Source organism: Protopterus annectens, chromosome 3.part1 (genome assembly GCF_019279795.1).
Source record: "Protopterus annectens isolate FY-2018-M chromosome 3.part1, PAN1.0, whole genome shotgun sequence".
Classification (NCBI taxonomy): domain Eukaryota; kingdom Metazoa; phylum Chordata; order Ceratodontiformes; family Protopteridae; genus Protopterus; species Protopterus annectens.
Genome location: NC_056732.1, coordinates 1,324,321,759 through 1,324,342,811, shown reverse-complemented (window position 1 = coordinate 1,324,342,811; position 21,053 = coordinate 1,324,321,759). Strand labels below are relative to the sequence as shown.

General features: G+C 42.6%; 1 protein-coding gene across 2 annotated transcripts in view; it reads right to left on the bottom strand.

Annotated features, from left to right (window-relative positions):
* The window catches only part of GNAL (G protein subunit alpha L), a 2,475,953-nt gene that overhangs the window by 1,316,677 nt on the left and 1,138,223 nt on the right, over window positions 1-21,053 (bottom strand). The gene's annotated exons all lie outside the window — the stretch shown is intronic.

Genomic DNA, 21,053 nt, shown 5'->3' with positions numbered 1-21,053 from the left:
TTGCCGATTCCAGGTTGAGAGGTATGATGATTAGTCTACTTTGCAGAATAGTAAGCGATGTATTTATTTCATCATAAAAGCTCACTGCTGGATTGTGTTGAAATGTATAAGAGGAACTGTACAAAACTGATTAAATACAACTGTTGGCATCAATCCTTTAAAATGAGACTAACTTTGCTATGGGTACCATTAACTAATATGATATGATATGCTTGCTTGCTTAAGAGATGATCAGTAATTACAACCTTTGAGTACCCAACTGGTCTGGCTGGTGGTGTAGTGGTACCTTGGACAACTTGTACGGAATATAACAACTGATATAATACAAGGCAGACATATATTATACCAACCAATTCTCAGTAGAAAAGAGGACTTGGAGAATTTTAGCCAACAAATAAACAGATAGATCTTAAGGTTTTCACAAACCAAGTTAACATCATTAAAAGGTACAACTGTGTACACTTACCATAAATGTAGATGTTTGAGTGCATTTACTGTTACAGTCCTGACTTGTGGGATCCCCTCTGTGGAAGCCCTTAGCTGGTCCAACTATCAGAGTAAAAGTTTTCCCACCTACTACCACTGATGGATGCCCTTTCCTGACATCAATGCATTGGGGTATAAGTGGAGTCTACTGACTTAATAACTTCACTTATTTTCTTGCCCCTTGGAGTTTGGAGCCCCCCAGAAGGAGCAGATGGTCAAGGTCAGATGCCTAGGGCAGGGATCCCTAGGTAGGCAAGAGTCAAGAGCAAAAGTCCAAGACAAATAGGAAATAGAAGCAGCCTACCCTGTAGGCTAATGGTGAGGAGGGAGAGAAAGAGGACTGCAACCATTAATACACTTGAAAATCTACATTTATGGTAAGTGTACACAACTGTTTTAGTCCTGACTTGTGGGATAATTCCCAAAGCTGAGAATAGGGGAGGATGGAAAGAAAGTCTAGGAGAGGAAGTTTGTAGAGTAAAAGAGGGAAAGCCTGCTTTGGATAAGTAAAAAGGTGACAGCAGTAGTGTCTGTGAAAGTGTGCCCCGAAGACCAGATGGCAACATCCAACCACTCTTAGTAGGTATGCCCTTCAGTAAGGCAGCAGCAAACCTAGCTGCCCTAATGGAAAGGGTCCTTACCCCCCCCCCCCGTTTTGTGGGTTTGGAGGGAAGATGGGTAGATGCACTGCTAGATATAAAGTGGCATCAGTCACCACCTTGGGTCCAACGGAAGGGTTAATCCTGAGAAAGAGATAAGGGTTGGACTGCCTAGAAAGGCTGGGGTTTCTGAAACTGCCTAGACTGAAGAGATAGCCAATGAGGAGGTGGTCTTCCATACCAGGAATTTTAAAACTGAAGGAAGTATAAGCCTCTCTAGGACAAAAGCTAGGTCGCGAGGTGGTAAGGAACTGCTAGACCAGCAGGTAGAAGAAAGCAGGAGTGAAACCTGAACCATGGATGGTGAGTCAGAAAGGTCATAGTTAGGAAGATCTTCCAAATAGGACCAGCTGATAGGGGTCCTGCCCTTGATGGGAACCTGATTAGCCTGAGTACATTCAGCTTCAGACCACATTCCATTACCTGCCCAGGGTATCCTGGCAATAGGCCTCCTGGTTTCCCTAGGATGTCTTGCATCCAGTTATGCAGAGGGAGAACCCCCCCCTCCCCCCATTTAGAGTATCCTTCAAGATGATAGCTAGAGGGAAAGGGGATCCTCCAAGGTGATAGGTAGAAGGTTTGTATGTGGGGAGTATGAAGAGCCCCTTCCTCTGAGTGAGAAGGTGAAGAGTCTGGGTTAATATCCAGTTAGTATTGGTCAGACCAAGAAGAAGAAAAAAGTGCCAGTGATGCCTTGGGCAATGTGCAGCTACAAGTATAGGCCTAGGTGCTCTTCTGAGTTTTGTAGAGTCCTGGGAAGTTGGGTCTTTGGTGGAGAAGACCACGTGAATAGGAAAGTGTCTGTATTCCAGGCTGAGAGGGACTTGCTGCTGAAACTGAAACATTTCAAAAGTGGGTTTCCCTGGTGGTGAAAAGGTCTATTTGTGGGGTCCCCCATTCTTTGGCTATGCTGGGAGTGATCTCCCGATGCAGCCACCATAAGTGGGTGTCTACAGGCTTCTGTTGATTCTATTTGCCTGTTGGTAGAGTGCAACTGGGAGGTATTGAGTCAACAAGTGCCATTCCATGGAGTACACTGTGATTTGTATCCCCATAGCTAGGCTATAGGGTGGGTAGGAATGGGTTTCCCTTTGTTTTTGTGTCACAGGTCTATATATTAGTATCCAGGGCTAGCACCCCTGGTTTTAATTTCTCTCTGAGTGCTAGCATTCCCTTGTGCTGTTGAAAGCTTCTTCTAGTTTATGTGCTTCCTGAGTACCATTAGGCCTGTAACTGTTTGATGAATACCCTTCAAGTTGTCTCCAAGGCATCCATAGTGGTGTTTGCTGCAAAGAAGAATGGTAGCCCTTGGCTCATAGAGCAGGCCTTGGAACACCATGTGGAAATGCCTTTCAGGCCTGGTGTCAACCTTGTTTTGGCCAATGGTGCTTGTGTATGCAGGCACCACACATTTTCAAGGTAGCAGTGTAATTGCCTCATGTGCAGCCTGGCTTGGGAAAGCATGGGAATGAAGAAAGCCATGAAACCTCATTTTTCTGAGGCAGCTTGTGCCTTAGGGTCAAATAGAAACGCTTTATCCAAACGAGCATCCAACATTTTGGAACTAACCTGCTCTGGGACGGCTTGTTCCCTGAGCCACCTGAGGGTCTGAATGACAGACCCAGTGGCTGCAGCCCTGCTGGCAGCCTCCAAGGCATCAAATCCACATTGTAAACAGTGCTTGACCACTTCCGACATGGAGTTGCAAATGTCCAGTAATTCTTTAGATAAACTCTCATTTTCAATAGCCAATAGCTTTTGTCTCATATGTTCCAGTAATGTTTCCTGGTGTTTTATTATGTGGAACTGGCAGTTGAGTGCCCTCACAGATAGAGTCACAGACCTGCATACCTTTTTTCCAAATCTGTCAAGGGCTCTGCTCTCTTTATCATTTTGTAGGAGATTTCCGGATGTGCTGGTTCTGGCACCCTTGGGGCTGGGAATGTTTTCTTGAATTCATAAATGTAAATTCCAATGCCTTGGATCAACTTATTCATACCCCCACCAAAGGCAGCAATATCCTAAACCTGGTCATTACCAACATGGGCGACCGGTGTTCCACACCAGAGGTTAATTCCTTGTTGGTCAGATCCGACCACAAGCTAATCACCCTAGACATCCACATCCCGCCCCCAACCCCCATTAGGGAAACCACTGTAAAAAACTTCTCCAAAACCAACTTCACACTTCTTAAGACAGAAGTGGCAAACTTCATGACACCCATGCAGACGGACAATAGAGGTACGATTGCTGAATCCTACACAAATGCACTTTATAAGCACTTACACGAGTGCATGGATCGTGCTAGCCCTAATAGAACCAATATGCTATCCTCCAAAAAAAGGAAGTCAATCTGGTGGTCCTCTGCCATAAACAAACTCTACAACAGAAGAAAGAAACTGTTGCAAAAAAGAGTAAAATCCCATGACTGGAGGAGCTCCCTAGTCAGCCTCAGAAAGAAGCTGAGATCCCTCATAAAATCCTCCAAAGCTAATTATGAAAACAAAATTGCCACTTGACTCTAAAGACAACCACAAAGCATTCGACAGCTATGTCAAGAATCTCAACGGCAACACTCAGATCTGCTCTGAATTACAGCACAATGGCACTAAATATACAAAACCAACTGATATTGCCAACATCCTGGCAGATAGGTTCAGTGCTAACTTTAACCCCCTCTCACATCCTAGATGGCCCATCTCTACACTGGAAGAATGCAAATTTCCTGTAATCACGGCTGCACAGGTAAAACACACACTCTCCAAAGCCAAGAACACAGCATCCATGGGACCTGACAATATCCCAGGCTGCATTCTACACGAACTACAGAATGAACTGGCACCCCACCTAAGTACCATGTTCAATCATAGCCTCACTTCAGGCTTTGTGCCCACTGAATGGTGCACCTCGATGGTTATCCCACTCCACAAAAGGGGAGCCACGACGGACCCCGAGAACTACCGCCCCATTAGCCTGATGAGCCTGGTCTGCAAGGTCATGGAACGTATCATCATGGAACTCATAAACAAAGACATTGGTAATCTCCAAACTCTAGACCCCACCCAGTTCGGGTTTGTAAAAGGCAGATCATGTCTCCTAAACCTGACAAACTTCTTTGAAGCAGTCACCAAAGCCATAGACGAGGGTAAGGTGGTTCACACAGCCTATCTAGATCTCGCCAAGGCTTTTGATACCACCCCCCACTCTGGAATTATAGATAAACTCACTAAACTAGGTATAAATCCCTATGTCACAAGATGGGTTGCCAACTGACTCATGGAGAGAACCCACACTGTGAAAGTAGCAGACTCCAAATCTGACTTCAGACCAGTGACAAGTGGAGTACCACAGAGTTCAGTTCTGGGTTCTCTCCTGTTTGGTATCTACTTCTCTGAAGTACAGGCTAACACAGAAGGTCTTTGACTAACAAAGTTTGCAGATAACTGCAAACTGGGAGCCATAATTGAAACTCCTAACAATGTGGGCATCCTACAAATGGGCCTCACTGAGACAGACGCCTGGTGTCAAAGCCATGGCCTGAAGCTCAATGCCAAAAAGTGCATTGTCATCCCCTTTGGTAAAAACTCTGTACCCATGAACTACCACATATGTGGTAGTCTACTTAACACCGAAAGTGTTATAAGAGACCTTGGGATGCAGGTGGACAGTAGTCTGTCCTTTGATAATCACATCACCACGGTGGTCAGGAAATCCTTCTACATGGCACACCTCATCACAAAAGGTTTCTCATCCAGAAAAAAAGAGGTCATTGTTCCCCTCCACTCATTACTCATTAGACTCATTAAAGAGTACAGCGCCCCTTTTGGTATGTACCTCACAAGACATCTACAGCAACTGGAGAGGCCACAGAAATACCTCACAAAGAGGATTACTGACCTCAAACAGATAACCTATGCAGACTGTCTCAAAAAAATCCAGCTTTACTCCATCGCATATCGGCTACTCAGAGGTGATCTCTGCTAACATACAAAGCTATGTCAAACCCAGAGCTGTTGGACCTGCTCCACTTAAAGAAATCCCAATCCCTCTGAACTACACGTTGTAGGGACCTAAACCTTGTCACCACAATAAACAGAACATGCAGGAGGGGTAGATTCCTGTCTCAGAGACTTCCCATACTCTAGAACAGACTACCTATCTAGGTCAAACAGAGCTTCTCATTAGCACTCTTCAAGACAAATTTTGATGATTGGATGGGAAATAGGAAATTCACCCCAGGATCACTTTTGTGGCTCTGCTCGACAGGGGCACAGGAAAATAATTTTCTTGGGTGGCGAAAGCCAGGGTACCTTTTTGGCTAGGCTTATATAGGCCCTACGGCCAATAGCCTAGTACCTACCTATGAAAGTATGAACAAAAATCTCTGGGTCTGCTGAAGGGTTCTTACAGAGGTACTTATGGGAAACCATAACCATGTAGAATCTGACAGGTTTCCTGGGTACAGGAGGAAGGGAGTCTGGTTTCAAATAGGATTCTTGGAAAACATCGTCAACCACCTCCAAAACAGGGGGAACTGCCATGGGGTTTAAGTTCTGGTAGGTGGAGAAATTTCGTGACCCTTTTCTTAGCTTGGTACAGTCTTGCTCTTCCTAATGTAAATGATCCCCCAGGGTATGTAAGGTTTTTCCTAGGGATAGATCCTCAGGAGTGGAGGCAGAAGGCAAAGTTTCCTCTGAATCCAACTCCTCAAAGGAACCAAAGAGGGATCTTCCTTAAAGACTGAGATCTTCTGGTCAGAGTTTTGCTTGGTCTCAAGAGGATCAGTAATAACCTCTGGGATTGGATCTCTTTTCCTTTTTCCTGACAGAGGTTCAGGGGGAGAATGTCTGCTCCTAACCAAGGAAAGCAGATCCTCTGCCAATTTAACCAAGTCCTGTTGATAGGTCTGAGGGCAGGAGCTATAATGGCTGGAATGGAAAGAAGATGGCTTTCAAGGAGTAGTTTTTTTTTTATGTTGGGGGCACTGATGCCCAAAAACCTTGGAGCTGTAGTGGAAGGGCTGTATTTGCCAGAAGGCGAGGCCTGCAAAGCAGTATCGGTCCTGACCAATGAATCTCAAGCAATGACTGGTGAAGATATCGAGGGGTCCGATGGCGTATTGGACTCTGAAAGGTCTTGTTAGTGGCCTTCTTTACCACCTCAGTCACAGGAGGGAACTGCGAAGGTGGCTCACCAACTTATGTGATAACCAGTCTTGAAGGCTTAGAAGATGGCGAATGGGTGCCTTCAGTAGGCCTGAGCTTGGGCCATTTGCAATTAGGAACACTGACGTCAGGACGAGAAATGGATCAATACCACGAAACTTGGTAATGAACCTAGCTAAAATGTCTGCCCTATGCCAAACAGTTCTGGAATTGAAACAGGCGCATAAATGACAGATAGGGACATCGTGATCTAGGCCTAAACTGGTTACACAAAGGGAGTGGAAGTCTGGGCATGGGATTTGTTTTCCACAATGGAGACAGTTGTTAACTTTGACATTAGATAGTAAAAGGAAAGAATTCCCCAATGAGGTATTTAGCTTTCTGAAGATTTCACTCTGGTGTGGACCAACCAACGCATATACTGGATGTCTGCTTCGGGTTCCAATGGCAAGAAGAACTGGAGTCATGATGTCACCAGACTTCATTTATACCCCAGAGTAATGATGTCAGGAAAGCACATCTGCCAGCCATAGAAGGAGGGACATTTTTTCTCTGATAGTCAGGACAGCCAAAGGCTTCCACAGCAGGAAATCCCACCAGGGTTACCACCTGTCCCACTTTGCGAGGGACATTCCCTCTTTGGGCAGTTGTGTCCTGACAAAAAATTTAAAAAATGGCAAATGTCCTGAGATTTTAGGACAAAATTATTTCCTATATTTTTATGTAATAGTTGCATAAAACAGTAATTCTGTATCTAAAATGCCTAAATGTTATAAGAAACAAAATAAGCAACTAAAATGCTACAAGAATAAGCTTTTATTTAGGCAAAAAAGTTAAGTTCTATCCTTTGTACTGACCGTGGGTATGTGTCGGCCTGTAAAATCTGATGTTTACTCCGAAAATGTCCCACTTTGGCCATTTGAAAAGGTGGCAACCCTAAATCCCACAAGTCAGGACTGCAACAGAGAAACACGAAGAACATCAGAGCTTTGGCCAGCTAACATCTACCTGAAATCAGCTGGACGTATAAGTGAATTTAAGTACACTTTTATCTGCTCTTTTGCATATAGTACTGTATTTAATTTATTTATCTGTGTTTTTCACTGAATATTAACTCAACTGAAGTTGCGGCTGTCTCTCTACAGTTAGTTCCCCATGCACCCTCCCTGTTTTTGTTTTGGTGTTAATGTTGGTGGCTTTGAAATTGCCCGCCCCTCTTGTAGATTTGTATTTGGATACTCCTTTTGGGCCCATCTCATTTGCTCACTCAACTGAGTGCAGTGAGATCATATTCTGATTTCAGGCACTCCTATTGTGTACAAAGAGAGCATTTGGGAAGGACAACCCCTGTAGCCTCTTAATCCTGCTCTGTTCCCTCCCTCAAAAAAAAAAAAAAAAAAAATATATATATATATATATATATATATATATATATATATAAATTATTTAGCTGCTCTTACTGTAACTGTCTTAGTTGCTCTTTTGTGTGCTATTTGTTCAGTCGCACTTACTCTGCACTTATTACTGCTTGTTAGTAGCCTTCTAAATTGCTGCCTTCTGCACTTGTATTTTAGTCATTTGTTAATTTAATTGCATTTATTTGAACTGTATTTGCCGTAGTGTTGCTACACACTCGGGTGTGCTGGCCTGCACTACAATTTAAATTGTATTTACTGCTATTTTAGCTGCTTTAACAAAAAAAAATTCTAAGCTTGTTTCCTGCCTTTCCTGTAACAAGTCAAGTCCAGATACAGACTTGCTGTATCCAGGACTGTCGGTCAGCTTCTGATCCCCCCAAGCCTTTCTGTGTTGGAGGGAAGCCTTCTAGCTTATCAGTGGGAGTGGTAAGCACTAGGTAGCCTATCTACCATGGGAAGAGTGGGTTTTGGCCCTGAAATTATAGTTCATTGGCCGTTTGGGCAGTTTTTCCATCTCTTTCTTTCTGGTTAAAATCCTGTTTTGCATTTAGTCCCCGCCTTTCCTATAACTAGTGTAGTCCAGGTACAGATTTGCTGTATCCAGGACTATTGATAAGCTTGTTAGCCCCCCCCCCCAAGCCCTTCTGTGTTGGAGAGAAGCCTTCAGGCTTATCAGTGGGAGTGGTAAGCACTAGGTAACCTATCTACCACAGGAGGAGTGGTTTATGGCCCAGAAATGATAGTTTATTGGCGTTTGGTAAGCTTTTCCATCACTTTCAACCTTCTGATTTAAAAGCCTGTGTTTGCACTTGTTTCCTGCCTTTCCTGTTACTAGTCTAGTCCAGGTACAGATTTGCTGTATCCAGGACTCTCTGTAAGCTTCTGAGCCTCCCAAGCCTTTCCGTGTTGGAGGTAAGCCTTCTTGCTTATCAGTGGGAGTGGTAAGCATCAGGCAGCCTATCTACCACAAGAGGAGTGGTCCCTGGCCCAGAAATTGTAGCTATTGGCTGAGCAGTTTTTTTCCAAACCTTTCAACTTTCTGGTTTGAAAGCCGCACTTGTGCCTGTTTCCCACCTTTCCTATAACTAGCCTAGTCCGGTTACAGAGTTGCTGTATCCAGGGTTGTTAGTAAGCTTCTGAGCCCCCCAAACCTTTCTGTGTTGGAGGGAAGCCTTCTAGCTTATCAGTGGGAGTGGTAAGCACTAGGTAGCCTATCCTCCACGGGAAGAGTGAGTTTTGGCCCAGAAATTGTAGTTTATTTGGCCGTTTGAGCAGTTTTCCATCTCTTTCAACTTGCTGGCTTAAACGCCTACATTTGTACTTGTTCCCAGCCTTTCTTGTAACTAGTCTAGTCCAGGTACAGATTTACTGTATCCAGGACTCTTTGTAAGCTTCTGAGCCCCCCCAAGCCTTTATGTGTTGGATGGAAGCCTTCTAGCTTATCAGTGGGAGTGGTAAGCATTAGGTAGCCTATCTACCACAAGAGGAGTGGTTCCTGGCCCAGAAATTGTAGTTATTGGCCGTTTGGGCAGTTTTTTTTCCATCTCTTTCAACATTCTGGCTTAAAAGCCACACTTGCGCTTGTTTCCCACCTTTCGTGTAACTAGCCTAGTCCAGATACAGAGTTGTGTATTCAGGAATGTTGGTAAGCTTCTGAGCCCCGCAAGCCTTTCTGTGTTGGAGGAAAGCCTTCTAGCTTATCAGTGGGAGTGGTAAGCACTAGGTAGCCTGTCTGACATGAAAGGAGAGGTTCTTGGCCCAGAAATTGTAGTTTATTGACCACTTGGACAGTTTGTCCGTTTCTTTCAGCTTTCTGGTTTAAAAGACCACACCTGCACTTGTTTACCATCTTTCCTGTAACTAACCTACTGGGTAGCACAAGAAAGCCTTAAACTGATACAAGCCTTCTACCATAGAAGAGAGACTTTGGAGTGATTAAGTATCAATTTTCTGTACTTTTGTACTTAATTGTTTTCCGCCTAAACGCAGATTTTCCAGCGTTTATTGTGATTTAAAAGCTTGTTTTTTTCACATATTGTATGTATTCGACTGCCTGCACTTTTAAAAAGTTGTTTTTTGTTTAAATAATTTGTTTAACTGTTGTAAGCTACACACTAAAGTGTGATAGCCTTTTCTGATCGTTTGTAGTCGTTTAAAGCTGCTTTAAGTGTATTTTTTACTGTTTTTGCCTTATCTTTTCAAAAAAACAAAAAAAAAATAACTTGTTTCACACCTTTCTAAGCTAGTATAGTCCAGTTTTTAGGCTAGTGCTGAATTCAGGGCTGTGATACTAGTTTCTGAGTTGCCCATACCTTACTTGGATAGAAGGAAGTTTCTCTGTTCACCTGTGAAAGAGGGTAGCTTTGAGCAACCTATCTGTCCCCGGAGGAGTGGTTCCAGCCCAGAAGTTAGTAGTTTATTGGCCATTTTGGGCTAATTTCTATCTCTTTCATTTCCCTACTATAAAAACTGCCTTTGCATGGTTCTGCGCACCGGGCAGTGCCGATTAGCTACAGTTAAATTATTCCCGGCTCCACTAAGTCTCCTCTTCAGTTTTTCCCTTGAAACTAGTCTAACTCTCAACCTAAGCACTCAAAAAGCATCTTACAGCCCAGCACTTGCTCAGACCTAATAGCAAGCACTAATATACCCTGACACTGATTGCCCAGTACAGCAAGGCTCTTTATTCACCCCTCACCAACCAAGCGACTAACAGCTCACCCTACTATTCAGGAATGACCAAAGGGCAACTTCAAGTGCACTCTCCAGTCCAGTTGGTGAATCTGGGTATCCTGAGGCAATGTTACAACTGCCTCATATACACAGACAACCCTCTCCTCCTACCACAAAACACTAACATATGCGAGAGATGCAATTATACAGCCAAACTGGAAGGTAAGCTGTCTCCACCCAAGACTGGAACAGACAGTCAAGAGGAGAAAGTTAACACTTGCACCACAACACCAGCCACACACAAACCTACTAAAACAGCACTGGCAAAAAATACACATAAGTACACAAAATCATACTCGGAGGCTCTAAATAAAAACCTGCAAAAGCATCAGAGACCTCCAAAGCAGACACCCAAACAACCTGCACTTCCTGTCACAAACCAGACAACACATACAGCACAAAATCAGCGTGCTGCACAATCACAGCCCTTAAGGAGAAGTAATATACCTAACACACTAGTAACAGGTGACTATATAGTCAGGCACACTGATGTCCCACTCACTAGGTTGGACAAGCAGAAGGTTACTGTTAGCTGCCTGTCGGGAGCCAGAATCCGCCACATAACACAAGCACTCAGGTCACTCTAAAACAAGTACAAATATTGTTCATGTTGGTGTGAATGACCTTAGACGTACCTCCCTGGACTACATGAAAACAGACATGGAAGAGCTCTCTGATCATGTAGCCCAGGCTGGTATGACCCTGACCCTGAGTGGCATCCTGCCCTCACCAAGAATGATACCTCAGTTTAAAGAAAAAATTATCAATTTCAACAATTGGCTAAGCTTCTGGTGTCATTCAAAGTGGATCCAGTGTCTGTCAGCCTGGAACGACATGCTCGACAAGCCGCATTGCTTTGCAAGAGACAGCTTGCACCTGTCACCCCTAGGCTTTCGAATACTGGCCAAGGCTCTTGTTGCCCCCATAGTGCCTTTTTAGGCAAGGCTCAAAAGTCAAAACCACCTCCGTAAACAGCACAATTAACAAAAAACTGAGAGTTATGCTACTCAACGCCAGGAGTTTAAATCTCAAAATGCACGCACTCAAAGCACTCCTCAGTATGGAGAACATCGACATCTGTGTAGTAATTAAAACCTGATTCAAGGCTCCAGAGAGCACCCCAGAACTACTGGGCTACAACTCATACCACACGTTTCGGCCACAGAACATGGACTGAAACACAAAAGGAGGGGGTGTATACATATTCATCAAGGATACCTACACCTCCAGGTTAGTGGGGCAGCATGATACCTCTGAGATCATCCATGTGCAACTAATATCGGGCAAATCTGCAGTGCAGATTGTGGCCTGCTACAGATCACCCTCCATGACCCAGGACCACCACTCCACCTTTCTGGAGACACTTGAAAACATGAAGGTCCTACCAAACACCCTGATATTAGGCGATTTCAATTACCCTACCATTCACTGGGAAAAGTACTCGAGTACAAATTCCCAGGCCCAGCGCTTCCTGGAATTCATCATCTCAAATGCCCTGGATCAGCTGGTAAACTCCCCTACCAGAGGTGAAAACATATTGGACCTGGTCATCACCAACATGGGTGACAGGTGTTTCACACCGGAGGTCAACCCGTCACTGGTTAGATCAGACCATAAAGTAATCACTCTGGATGTCCACACCCCACCACCACCCCCAACTAAGGAAACCACAGTAAAAAACTTTTCTAAAGCAAAATTCATCTTACTTAAGACAGAGGTGATAGGTTTCACAGCCCCCACGCTAAAGGATAATGCTGCCCAAGATGCAGAAACCTTTACAAATGCACACTATGAGCACCTACAAGGATGCATGGATCGTGCCATCCCTAGCAAAACCAAGACTCATTCCTCTAAGAGAAGGAAACCAGTTTGGTGGACCCCTGCAATAAACAAGCTATACAGTAGAAGTAGGAAACTAGTTCAGAAAAAGAAGCAAACCCTAAGAAGGAAAGACATCCCTGATCAGTATTAGTAAGAAACTAAGGTCCCTCATGAAATCATCCAGGGCTAACTTCGAAAGAAAAATAGCCAAGGATTCAAAAGATAACCACAAAGCCTTCTTTAGCTATGTTAAGAATCTAAGTGGCAACTCGCAGATATGCACTGAACTAGTGCAAAATAGCACAGAATATACTGAACCTTCTGATATTGCCAACATCCTGGCAGATAGATTCAGTGCAAACTTCAACCACTTCTCACCTCCAAAAGGGCCCACAACAATACCGGAAAAGTGTAGTGTCTCAAAAATCACAGACGCACAGGTGAAAACAGCCCTTTCAAAAGCCAAAAACACAGCGTCAATGGGACCAGATGGTGACCCAGGCTGTGTCTTGCACGAACTACAGAAAGAACTAACCCCCCACCTAAACACGCTGTTCAACCTCAGCCTCTCCACAAGCTATGTGCCCATAGAATGGTGCACAGCAACGGTTATTCCTCTCCAAAAAGGAGGGGCCACAACTGACCCTGGTAACTATCACCCTAAAAGCCTGACTAGCCTGGTCTGCAAGGCTATGGAGCGCATCATCATGGAACTCATTACCAAAGACATTAGGAACCACCAAACACTTGACCTGACCCAGTTCGGCTTTGTTAAGGGCAGATCATGCCTATTAAATCTGGTTGACTTCTTTGAGACAGTCACCAAGGCCATAGACGAGGGAAAGGTGGCTCACACAGCCTACCTTGACCTCGCCAAGAATTTTGACACCATTCCCCACTGGGTATTACAGAAAAACTCACCAGCCTTAACATAAACCCCTACGTCATGAGATGGGTTGCCAACTGGCTTACAGACAGAACTCACATGGTAAGAATAGTGGGCTCCATGTCCAACTCTAAACCAGTCAAGTGGTGTCCCACAAGGCTCAGTCCTGGGACCCCTACTGTTCGGCATATACTTCTCAGACGTACATGCAAACACAGGAGGACTATGGCTAACCAAGTTCACCGATGACTGCAAACTGGGAGCCATAACTGACTCTCTGACTGACACGGACACCCTCCAAAAGGGCCTTACTGAGACGGACACCTGGTGTCAAAGTCATGGCCTCAAGCTAAATGCCAAAAAATGCATAGTCATACCGTTTGGGAAAAACAAAACACCCACGAATTACCACATAGGTGGCAGCCCCCTTATACAGAAGAGATAATAAGAGATCTGGGGACCCAAGTAGATAGTAATCTCTCCTTTGACAATCATATTGCCAAAGTAGTTAGGAAATCCTTCTATGCAGCCCATCTAATTACTAAAGCGTTCGCATCTAGAAATAAAAAGGTTATAGTGCCCTTCTACTCGTCACTCATCAGACCCATCATAGAGTACAATGCCCCATTTGGGATGTACCTCACAAGACACTTCCAACAGATGGAAAGACCACAAAAGTACCTCACCAAGAGGATTACTGGCCTCAAACATATGTCCTATGCAGCCCGATTGAAAAAACTCCGGCTGTACTCAGTGGCATATCACTTACTCAGAGGTGATCTCTGCCTGACTTACAAAGCCATGTCCAACTCAGAACTGATGGACATGCTCCACCTAAAAAAATCCAAGTCACTGTGAGCCACATGCTCTAGTGAGCTAAACCTCGCCACAACAATAAATAGAACATGCTGGAGGGATAGATTCCTGTCACAGAGACTCCCCATGCTTTGGAACAAAATTCCAAATTACATCAGGCAGAGCCCCTCACTAACACTCTTCAAGAGAAACCTTGATGAGTGGATGGGCAACAGAAAATACACCCCTGGGATCACTGCATTGGCTCTGCTTGACAGAGGATCAGTTAATTAATCAATGGGGCAGCGAAAGCCAACACACTCTGGCTAGGCTTCTAAATGCCCTCGGGCAGATAGCCTAGTACCTACCTATGAATCTATGAACCTATGAACTTATCAATGAAATATATTTTGATATGACAAAGACTTAATTCAAATTAGATTTGCACCCTAATTTTATATTTAAAAGAAATTGTAACTTTAAGACCACTGTGGAGTAGAGGTACTTGAACTGTGCAGAAACCACAAGGTATGTTTAAATGTTTGTACTGTGCACAGTGTGGTTACATACACAAAGAAATTAGCATCACAATCTTGAATTATAAAGAAAGAAAGAATACACATATATGGAAATTGCATTTGTGGCACAAAAGGTGCAGTTTACATCTCCCAATGCACATCATGCACTGCTTTTTACATGAGAAAGAAACAAAGTGTGCTAGAGAAGAAGGTTTACAAGCATATTTATGATATTAGGAAGAAAGATATGAACAATGCATTTAGCTGACATCGTAATACATGTCAAAATTTTAAAAGGTTTTGTTTTATGATTTTGCAGCCGGTTACATTATCCATTGGGGTGGCTCAAAGAATTCATTTGGCAGTTAAAATTGAATGCAGAGGAACCACTAGGACTTAATGACTATATTTCTGCTAATAGAATTTTAAAATCAAGGGCTCCTAATTAAATGTATGCATTGATTGTTTATTTATATATATATATATATATATATATATATATATATATATATATATATATGTGTGTGTATATATATATATATATATATATATATATATATTACTGCAATACAATTTTTGCATATGTTTATATGACTGCATAGGTGAGGGAAGTCCGCATTACTTTTGGACAAAAGTGCTTAACTCTGTGTGATGGTGTGAGGTATTGCCAGCTATGCCAGGAGTAGGGCAGTGGATGTGTAACATATGCCAGCATAGCTAGCTGGAGTTTTCTAAAGAATTATATATCACTTGTATATCAAACTAATTTGTACAGGTGCCTGAGCTGAAAATGTATTTGTAAAGCTGCTTGGGTTGAAAATGTACCAACAGTGGGTCCTGCTGGACAGAAAATGAAATATACCTCTATGTCAGACTGTATTGTAACTGTTGAAATGAATATAATGTAACAGAGGATATTGGACGAGAAGTTGTTAATCTCAGTCCAGCTAACTTTGAAAAATAGTCTGAAATTAAATTACCTGGTTTAGGCTATAAAGATTGTATCTTACAGTTCTGATTACAGCCAGAGATGAAATGTCTGTGAAAACCAGGACTAGGAGTCCTACTCATACCTTTCAACTGTACAGATTTTTGTAGAATGTCCAGATTTTTTGTCATATATATTTTGGTCTGTTTTTCATAAACTTGTGCTTTTCTGGCAAATTAGTAGCAAATCATTAAAGATTGAAGTTAGAAAATAATGAGAGACATTTCAATTTCAGACTTTATACCCTTCAGAAAATTCATGCTTTGCAAAATCTGTTATTATATCAACTTTCTAAGTTTGTAGGAAAAAATATTTAGAAAGTGTTCCTATTTTCAGGCCTTTGTCCCACTTTTATATATGGCTTTGTACAGATTAGAGGTTGAGACGTATATTGTATTATCCTTAAGGGTGAACCAATTTCTACCCTGGAAAGGTGGAAGTTTTGAAATGGTGTTATAGCTTCCAGATGCTATAACACATCTTAGCAAAGCTAACCTGACAAAGAAGGAAGAACCACTCATTCACTTCATCTTTCATTGCTTTAGTAAGTAGCCAGGGAATAGTCACTCTTCAGATCAGTCAGGAAAATATCATGAGATTAGTTAAGTACTGTTTTTATGTATCTGTGTGAATCTATCAGTGTTATTTTTACTATTTCATGTGATTGAAACTCTGATGTTTATTGTAAATAGATACTTAGTATTTTCATGTTCTTTTATTATTTATTATTAAATACGTTTAAACCTTTCATTCTGGTTGGTCTTTTAGAGAATATGTTAACCTTTGAGAGTACTTATATTTATTTGATGACACAGTGACTGCTCCTGAAAGCCTTGCTGCAGTGGTCAAACACCAGCATTTGTATTAGTATTAATTTTACTCCGTACAATTGGGTACACTTGTAAGAGCCTTAGAGTAGCTGGCTTTGAAGTGTTCTGGTGGCAGTGGAACTAACTTATAGTCTGGGCATGACTGGTAAATATGTGCCAGCCTTCCCTAGGTGTGTGTGTGTGTGTGTGTGTGTGTGTGTGTGTGTGTGTGTGTGTGTGTGTGTGTGTGTGTGAAAATCAAATCTCAAAGAGTGTGTGTGTCAGCTACGTGGAACAAGAACACAGAGCACTGGTTTCACAGACAGGGTGGTTGAGGACTTTGCTTGGAACACTCAGCTGAGGACTCAACTCTACAGCTGTGTCAGTGGGGAATCTTATTTGGGGCCTGAAGAGAGACAGAAACCTAGCCCCTGGAGTGAGTGTGTTCCCTGTGTGCTCATAAGGGAAATTGTGTTTGGTGCAGACAGCTGCATTTGAAAATACTGTGTGTACCTATTTCTGTTCGAGTGAACATCCCTCACCAGTGTCAGTGTAAGGATTGAGGCTCCTTGATTACTGGCCCAAAAGAGGGGTGTCACACTGTAGATTACAGAATTTGTTTTCTGCAGCTACATTTTTTTTGTTTTATTTTGACACACCTCACCTCTTTAATACTGCATTTAACTGGTGGCATATTGGCATATTGGTACTATAAAAGCAGGAATGGGTGATAACACTATAATGACATCATTAGCTCTTCCAAAAAATCATTGTGTGGGTACAAATGTTAAATAGAAGACTCTAATACTGATGGTAAAATAACACTGCAAGGCACTGAGTAACTACAGAGAGAGAGTAATGATGGGAAACTAGTGGCCATAACGCTGTTCTCCAGCTGTACACTTTTCATCTTATTTGGATGTGACAGGTATTAGTCATAGCCCAAGGCAGCAATACACTTTCCATGCGCATTTAAGTCTGCTTGAGACAGCTATTATGATTTTTTTTTCAAAAACTCTTGAGGAAAGACTACATATTTCACAATACAATTGAACTTTAGACTTGTATCCAACTAATGACTGACTTTGAAACTGAGTTCCATTTTTATTTGGAGCTATTTTTGCCCCCTCACACACAGCTGACCATCAGCTGATACTAGTGCCTTCCTTCAGTCTACAGGTTTATCAATCCCTCCCACTTTTTCTGGACTTACTCCAACTGCAGATTATAGCCAGCAAGGAGATCAAGGCATCCTGGGTCAGCATCACACTGCTGCCAAAGGGGTGTTTTTAATATATTTGTCTCCCCACTCTTGCTCATGCTCAGAAACATCTAAGGGAGTGAAATGCAAGGTGAGCTAGTACTGAAATGCCTGCCATCTCTACAGGGGTTTGACTTCAGCAGGATCCTCCACCAACCCTCGACAGCATAGAGTAGTAGTTGTTTCCCAGACTGCACCAGGTCAATAATACTGCATGAATTTGCCTCAGCAAAACCCTTTCATCACAGTATGGGCATACTCATCCTTTCTGTCTACACCATCAGACACCACAGCCACTATTTGAATTTGGATCACTTGAACCATAATCAGGGCTTTATTCCTTTACACCCACAGCACAGGCTAAAACTTAGATCATATTTGGTAAAGACATACAAGTCTGGAATGTGAAAATGATGTATATACTGCCTTTCGCACTATGAAAAGGATGTGAAACTTTAAGCCTGTCAAAAGCAATAGAAGGCACTCTCATGTAACATTATCCTTTCTATTTGTCTCTGCCTTTATTATCATTTCAGCATCCATTTCCTACCAAAATATGATCTCACCCTTCACTTGGTCATAGCCTCTACTGTTTTTAAGTCCCTTTTAACACAGGATGTTAGCTCCACTTCCCTAGCTCCTCTACATCTTCCTCCTCATTTACACAATTAAAGTTAGTACTATGTCAACACTCCGATGGGGATCACAAAACCTGTGACCTCACCTCATAGCCCCAAGCGGTGAGGATGCTTATATCTATTTTTCTGCACAATTTTGTTTCATGAATCCATTAAATGTATAATCATTATGGCTGTATGTTACATCAGTTGTTTCACATTTTCTTGGGTAATAATGTGTCTCTGTATGCTATTCTCGCTGCACTTGTTTCTTACTCTAGTAGCATTTTCTTTGCAGTTGCTTTTTTGCAATTCCTTCTTCTCACAGATTTGATAGCTTCAGTAAATCTAACCACAACTATTCAAATGCTGCAAACGAATGACATGAATAGTTAAAATAAGTCTATAGCTAAGACTCATGTTCATAGCACATTTGAAAATGTGGACACTTCTTTTCCCAGTTGATTATAGTTCAATTAATCTGTAGCCTCCATGTCCATATATATATTTGAAGTATTTTTGGTTAATTATGGAGAGAAGAATTTTTCTTGTTCATTTTTGCTCCAATTTTCTTGTGTGGTATAACATTCAAAAGGAACCAAGAATAACATTTTATCCTTCCTGAACAGTTTTTAAGGACTGTGTAATGTTCAAACTCATTAAGCCTCTAGTAATAAGTTTCAGTTTCTCCAATAAACTCACTAAATAAACTGACTAAATGCTGGTATGTAGCCGTCCCTCTCTGCATGAGGATTTTAATTAAATTACCCATGGTTTACTTTGGTTCTATAAGTACTTCAGTAGAAAATGAACATGGATGTTCTTCATGTTTCACTGTTGTAGTCATCACATTTGGCTTATCCCTGCTAGGGCAGCCCTCGGCCGCCCCGAATACCAGAGGCTTAGTATTTCTGTGTTGGTTGCTGTCGCCTCAGGACTGATGCCAGGTCATCAGCAGTATAAAGCAAGGCAGCCGACGCTATTACATCAGTCTTTCTTGCCACAGAGCTCGAAGCAGAAGCAGTTTACACGAGTGTCGGTCAGTCGCTACCTGAGTTTCGTCTTCCAAATTGAAGCTTAAGTCTTCTAAAGCTAAGTACCCTGTTGGGGATCCTTTTTTCTTGCACTAACCGATGTCAGAAAAAGTTAACAATTGTCTCGCCTGTGGAAAGCAAATACCACACCGAGACTTTCATTCTTACTGCGTCACTTGCTTAGGCCCAGACCACTACGTTCCCCGGTGTCGCTTTTGTGCTTTGTTCAACGCCAGACCTATACGTTGTTGGACCCTTACTCTAGCTAGATATTTTCGCTTACAGTCCTCAAATTCCGATATAACTTCAGTAAGCCATCTGACAGCAGATCTTCCAAAAAAATGTAAGGATAACAACAGAGACAGACCGCACAGGTCCAAACCTACTGACGATGCTTTCGTTAAGCTAGTCACCAGTTCTCCGGTCCTCAGTGAGGCACTTTTGCAGCCCCTGATGCCCACTTCTGTGAATTCGCAGGCCGCTACCGAGACCATTTTGGAGTCCGGTATGCTGCAAAACTCTTCTTCGACTAAGGAATCTGCGGTTGTCTCTCACTTGGATGGGTCCGGAGCCACTGAGCAGGCACCGGCTTCTGAGGAAGTACTTCGCACTACTGATTCTCAACACAAACCGACAATTTCTTTCGTATCTACCATTCTTTCCAAAACGACTGAGTTTTTAAGGCCCAGGGTACAAACTACACCCAAGAAACTGATGACCCACTCCCTGGCACCTGCTTCCTTGCCCAAGTCTCAAATTCTTAAAATGGCGGGAGACCTTATCATACTTATCAGGGGAAGCCAAGCTACCCCTTCCAAAAGAAAAAGAGATCTGTCCCCAATAGTTTTGTCTGAACAGGAGTCGGATGACTATGATGCATATGAATATGAAGACATGCATCCCCTTTCTGCTTATGAGGATTCTGATGAAGAGTATTCCATTCCCTCAACCTCTCCACCTGAGGACTTTTCCTTTGGGGAAACCCTCCATACCTTACAGGACCATTTCCAATGGGAATGTCAGGACTACCCTCAGCCTAAAAAGAGACTCAGGGAATTCTTAGATCTTCCACAGCACAGACCCCTGGCCATTCCCCCAGTCCTGGATGTTGTGGACGATGTTTTCCTGGAATCCAGTTTGACTCCTGATACCCTACCTCCTACACCCAGAAAACCTGACATGTATTACACAGTCCCTAACGGTATTAAAGCAACCTATGCTAAGAATCCCACGCCCTAGATAGGGATTCGCGAGCACTAGACAGATGGGGTAAAAACGTATGGATCTCTGCCATAATGTCGAAATCACACAATAACAAAACCGGGTTACACCAGCACAATTGAGCAAAATTACACATCATCGAAACGTCAGTGCAACGAAGATCAAATCATCGAAAGGTAGAGCAGACAATGAGAAACTATTTTAACCATCATAAACGTCGCTCTAGGTACGATGTACCCTTAAAAACATGGCGAATGTAGAAGAGTTACCTCCAGGAGTGCTAGGACAAACATATGAAACTACTGTGTCCCAAAGAGGTAAAAAGATTTTGGTGTTAGATGGATATACCTACCATTTAGAAAAGTCGACTAAGTGTAAGAAGTACTGGTTGACCACAAGCCCAAAGAGAATAATGAAATATATAACTTTTTAATGAAGCGCTTTTCGTCACCAAGACTACAGTAACTTCTTCAGATACCATCCAAGTTGCAAGTCTCTTTTTTCTAAAAACTTTGTTCAATAATCACATGATGCTAGTGAACCAATCAACCAACACAAGTTTTATGCTTCACCACTAGGGTTAAAGTGACAGCACAAGAGAGTGTTATTTTTAAAAAAATAATAATAAATTCTATGTATCAA